This window comes from Pongo pygmaeus, chromosome 3, assembly GCF_028885625.2.
Source record: "Pongo pygmaeus isolate AG05252 chromosome 3, NHGRI_mPonPyg2-v2.0_pri, whole genome shotgun sequence".
NCBI classification, from domain to species: Eukaryota; Metazoa; Chordata; class Mammalia; order Primates; family Hominidae; genus Pongo; species Pongo pygmaeus.
In genome coordinates this window covers 48,370,268-48,376,698 of record NC_072376.2, presented here as the reverse complement: position 1 = coordinate 48,376,698, position 6,431 = coordinate 48,370,268, and positions in this window count along the sequence as shown.

The window sequence follows — 6,431 nt, the reverse complement described above, 5'->3', positions numbered from 1 at the left end:
TCTCAGATTAGCCTCTATTCTTTCTTTTACTCTGCTTTTTTTTTCAGTGTTTTAAGTTCTCTGATAGAGAATTGGAATTAATGTTGAAGAAGTTAGGAAGTCATGACCCCAAGAAAAATAATATGTATGGAGATAGAAACAGGACAAGACTGACTTACAGGTATGAGAAGTGCTTCCTAAAATGTAGGGGCAACATTTTTAACTTAGTAAAAAGTGTTTTGTTGGAAAGGGTCATAATATGAATCAACTATCCTTTCGGTGTTCCGGGTGACCTTATGGTTCAACAGTATGGTTCAACAGTGGAGTTTTGGAAGTGACCATTGTCTTTTTTTGTTGTTTTGTTTTTTGAGACAGGGTCTTGCTCTGTCACCCAGACTGGCGTGCAGTGGCATGATCATAGCTCACTGCAGCTTCGACCTCCCAGATTCAAGGCACCCTCCCACCTCACACTTCCAAGTAGCTGGGATTACAGGTGTGTGCCATCATGCCCACTATTTTTGTAGTTTTTGTAGAGATGGGGTTTTGCCATGTTTCCCAGACTGGTATTGAACTCCTGAGCTCAAGCAATCCACCTACCTCTGCCTCACAAAGTGCTAGAATTACAGGTGTGAGCCACCATGCCTGGCCTCATTGTCTTTAGGTTATCTGCTTAGCAAATGGGCACATGCTCGTGGGCAGCCCTCAAGAATGGGGTTCTTTTATATACTACTAGTAACCTGAAACAAGAAACACAACTTCCCAAACTGTCTCTCATTTTGCCCAAGGAACAACTTATTTATGGGAGGAATCACTGGAATAATTAATACATGGAATGATAAATTTAGAATTCTAGGGAGTTCAGAGGCAGCCAATGCAACTCCAGGGGTTGGACTCCTATTCTCCTGTCAGATTTGTCGCATGAAAACAACAACAACAAAATCTGGCCAGGTGCAGTGGCTCACACCTGTAATCCTAACACTTTCGGAGGCCAAGGCGGGCAGATCACTGGAGGAGTTTGAGACCAGCCTGGCCAACATGGTAAAATGCTGTCTCTACTAAAAATATAAAAATTAGTCGAGTGTGGTGGTGCATGCTTGTAATCCCAGATACTGGGGAGGCTGATGCACGAGAATCTCTTGAATTGGAGAGGTGGAGGTTGCAGTGAGCCAAGATAGTGCCACTGCACTCCACTCTGGGCAACAGAGTGAGACTCTGTCTTAAAAAAAAAAAAAAAAATTAAGAAAGAAAGGAAAAAAAAAGAAACCCTTCCATGTGGGAACCTTTTGTTTTATGTATGACAGGTTGTCTGAGCCCTACAGAAAAACTACTCTTGCATCTTTGCAACTTCTCAGAAGAATGCTTTATATATGTATCACCATTTATATCAATATATAGGCAAGGTGCAGTGGCTCACAACTGTAATCCCAGCACTTTGGGAGGCCAAGGTAGGTGGATCACTTGAGGTCAGGAGTTTCAGACCAGCCTGGCCAACATGATGAAACCCCACCTCTACTAAAAATACAAAAATTAGCCCAGTGTGGTGGCACATGCCTGTAGTCACAGGTACTCAGGAGGCTAAGGCAGGAGAATTGCTTGAACCCCGGAGACGGAAGTTGCAGTGAGCAGAGATTGTGCCACTGCACTCCAGCCTGGGTGACAGAGCGAGACTTTATCTCAAAAAAAAAATATAGATAGATCGATAGATAGATAAGGGGTGCGTGTATGTACACATTTGGGTTTTACTTAATACATCTTGAACATATATCATGGAAGTTAAAAGAGAAACTTCATTAAAAGTTAATCATTTACATGAAATATTTTATTTTAAACATCAAATTATACAGAAGTTTTAATTTTTATATGACCATTAAGAGTAAGCCTCTTTTTATATTACATATGCTATTTTTTTTCAGTCCATAAAGTTTTATTTCTGTAAATCAGAATGCAAAGCCAATATCCTATCATCTTAAATGCAAGTTTAACTCTTGTCTCTGATAACTAGCAGTTGGTGACTCTTTTGTTATCTCAGCTATTGGCAAAAATTCAGAATTGGGCACATTTATTTCCTACTCCACAGAAAATGATTTCCCAGGGATCAGAACATTTCACATTGCTTAGCACAGCAAGTCAATGTAAAAAATCTATCCCAAGTTACTGGGGAAAGATACATTTATTTTATTTATTTTTATTTTTTTATTTTTTTGAGACAGAGTCTTGCTCTGTCGCCCAGGCTGGAGTGTAGTGGTGCGATCTCGGCCAACTGCAAGCTCTGCCTCCCGAGTTCATGCCATTCTCCTACCTCAGCCTCCCAAGTAGCTGGGACTATGGTCACCCACCCCCAAGCCTGGCTAAGTTTTTGTATTTTTAGTGGAGATGGGGTTTCATTGTATTAGCCAGGATAGTCTCGATCTCCTGACCTCATGATCCACCCGCCTCAGCCTCCCAAAGTGCTGGGATTACAGGGGTGAGCCACTGCACCTGGCCGATACATTTATTATTGTTGAGAGGAGCATTGTTTTTACAGCTGACATCTTCATAGTTCTTCTGAATCAAATTGGGTTTATTGCTTGGGCTTTCTACTTTTCTTACTTAGAGAAGTTATTCATTGAAGCAGTTTATCATGACGATCTATCTTAGAGTGAAAGAAAATCAATAAGGAAAAAACTGGAAGTTCATCCAAGAGGCTTTGATTATTCTGCTGCTATTTTTGGGGGTTTCTTGTTCGTTTGTTTTGTTTTGTTTTGCTTTTCTGGGGGGGACAGAATCTCACTCTGTCGCCCAGGCTGGAGTTCAGTGGCACAATCTCGACTCACTGCAACCTCTGCCTCCCAGGTTCAAGTGATTCTCCTGCCTCAGACTCCTCAGTAGCTGAGATTACAGTCATGCAGCACCACGGCCGGCTAAATTTTCGGCATTTTTAGTGGAGACAAGGCTTCACCATGTTGGCCAGGCTGGTCTCAAACTCCTGATCTCAAGGGTTCCACCTGCCTCAGCCTCCCAAAGTGCTAGGATTACAGGCATGAGGCACCGTGCCCAGCTGCCTATCTATTGTACGTATTAGAAAGCTAGTACCTGGGGGAGAATGTCTGTTTCTTGTGTTAAAGGAACAGCACCTGCCTTTTGACATTTCACCATTACCAACACTCATCACAACCCTTGTCACAAGTTTATGAAAGCAGTACCTTCATGATAAAAAAACAAAACAAAACAAAAAACCTTGGAAAAGAACAGCAAGATAAAATTGTAGATAAACTCACGTGAAAGAAAGAACTGATGAGATTACACAGTAGTAAAAGTTGGAAGTCTAACCAATTTTATTGGCAAACTTTCCCTAGGATGATATGGACTGACATTCTACAGTGAAGAGAATGCAAACCTTCCCATTATTTTGAATTTGATTAATGGAATTTAAAATGCAACATTAGTTTGTCCATGGATGCACCTGTAAGAAGAGACAAACTTGATATCCGAAATCAGCAAACCTTGTCTAACACATTTGTAGTTCCTCTAGACAACATAATAAAATGTTTTTAACAGAGGGTAATGACACTAATGAAAATAAGGAAGATCCTTATTCAACCAGAAAAGATCAAAATGATTTCCTTAATTCCATGCACCCCGATGGCACTCCAGTGATGTCTAGAAGGGTGTTTCTTTCTTGGCATACATACAAGTGGATGACTAGAAAGGATGCTTTCAAGATATTTTTAGTTTCAAAGGCATTAACCAAACATTCCACCATTAGCTATGGTGATCATTTGTTCTAAATTTTGCCTCAGTTGTGTGATCCTGGAGTTCAAAAGTTATTACTATAAACTGTATTCTAATGAAATGTATGTTTTATAATTTAAAAAATAGTGGAATAATCATTTTGTGTTTGTGTCTCTTATTAAAATAGATCAGTTTCCAGAAAGACTCATATGTTATAGATATTATACTGTATATTATTACATATATAAATAATATACATAGCATATAATATACTGTATATAATGCTTATTATATATTTTAAAATTCTCATTTAAACAAAGATATTCTCTTCCTTTGCTGTCAGAATAGTTCATCTAGTTTAACATTATGAAAGTAATAAAATGTATCTTGAGTGATTTGATTAATAGTAATAAAAATGTATCTTGAATGATTTAAGTAATGAAATGTAATGCAAATGTTGTATAGGCAATTTTCTTGATATTCAAACAATGCAAACTGTTAATTGACAGAAAACCTCTCCATTTTGGAACTCTGCTCCCAAATTTCAACTATAAAATTCAGTTTTGTAGACACTTGGAGTTGGCAGAGATTTCAGTGATTAACTCAGAGGCTGCAAAGAACAGGACCAGACAGACAATGTAATTGAGTGAAGCTGAGCTAGTGGCATATTAAACAAAGGTGTATTCTTCACCTCCATACACAAAAATAGATAAGCCCCCTGTTGCCAAATCTTCCACTTGTTCAATATTCAGTGCAAGCAAATGCAGGTTTTTATGTGAAATCTCACAGTTTGAAAATATTCACATTCTTTCATACATTTAAATATTGAGCACACATTCTGTACTAGGAACTGTCCTAGGTCCTAGGAATATAGCAGTGAATACAACCAACAAAAATCTCATCCTCCTGGAGCTTATATTCTCAACACCAGTTCTTGGCTTGGGATCCAATCCAACCCCAACCCCGCCCCCAACAATCGGCAGCACTCACTGTGGAAGTCTCCTCTGTACTGTCCCAGGAGGTGAGATTTCAGGACCCACATACATACTTCCAAGGGAAGGACACCTACTGCTCAACAACGCAAACCAGTACATGCCCAGCTGTTAAATTCTTCAGAAAGTCTTACGGGGATCCCAAGTTTGCTTCCCTCCTGTTCTAAACTGGAAATTCCTCCAAGATAGAAAGTGTACTCATTTTTTCTTATCTCTGAATCCTCAAGCAGCATACTTGCAGAGATGCGCATTTCATAAATGCTTGTCAGCTTAAACCTGTAATTTGCCTGTGGCTACAAAATACAATTCTCATTCCTCTTTTACAAAATAGCATTGAAATACTGGAAAGCATGCTTCCTGGAATTTGGCTAAAGGGCCCTAGTTTTATTCACCATTGGAGTGGGTTTCCAGCCCTGTCGCAACCTGGTCTTGGGATAGCTTTTGGCCTGTGGTGTCCTCATACACAAAAACTCCAAAAATGGATTGACCAGTTCAGAAAAGGGCAGGATTATTATAATTTTTGCTTTAGGCACCGGAACTGTTAGCAAAAGAGGCTCTGCATCAGGCCCTGTGCTTCAAATCCAGGCTTCACCACTTACTATCTACTTGACTTTGGGTTGTTATTTATCTGCTCTAGGACTCAGTTTCCTCATCTGTAAAATGGAAATAATAGTAGACTTACCTGATAGGTTTCTCATGAGAATTAAATGGGCCAATACTTACAAATTACTTAGAATAGTGCCTGGCTCAGAGTAACCATTCAATGGATGTTAGTTATTACTACTACTACTATTAATGAAATTTAAGAATATGTAATTAGATTGCATAGTAGGTTGTTACTGGCCCTAATTATTAATACTTACCTCTCCTATACCCATGCCTTTTGTCATGCAATTTTGCATTACCTTCCTACTGTGAACAGGGGCATACTTACCTATCTTCTTGACCTTCAGCTTGTGGATATGACTTTAGGCAAAATATAAGCCCAAAATGAAGGTGTGCTGAAGTTCCAAATTTAGGCTTAAAGAGGCCTTTTCTCTTTCCATTTCTGTCTCTGTCATCGCCCTAAGAAAAATGTGCCCAATACTAGATACAAAAGCAACAGCCTGAATGCTGATCCATCAGCTGTTGCCTAAGGTCTAATCCCTGTAATAAATCCCTTACTCTATATCATTGATAGCAGTTCTGCTTTTCTATAAAATCTTAATTCAAAAATTTGGTAGGAGGGCAGAGCAAGATGGCAGAATAGAAGGCTCCACTGATCATCCTGTCATCACAGGAACACCAAATGTAATAACTATCCACACAAAAAAAACATCTTCATAAGAACCAAAAATCAGGTGAGCACTCATAATAACTAGTTTTAACTTCATATCGCTGAAAGAGGCACTAAAGAAGGATGAAGGATAATCTTGAATTGCCGATGCCACCCCTCTCCTATACCCCTGAACCATCTGCATGGCACAGAGAGAAAATCTGTGTGCTTGGGAGAGGGAGAGCACAACTGTGAGACTTTGCATTAAACTCAGAGCTGCTCTGTCACAGCGGGAATTGGCTGAACTCAGCTGCTGCCTGCCCATGGAGGTAGCATTTAGACCATCCCTAGCCAGAAGGGAATCATGCATCCCAGCAGAGTTCCAGCAAGCCTTCCCACCATGGGCTGAAGTGCTCTGAAACCCTAAGTAAACTTGAAAGACAGTGTAGGCCACAAGGACTGCAACTCCAAGGCAAGTCTTAGTGCTAGGCTGT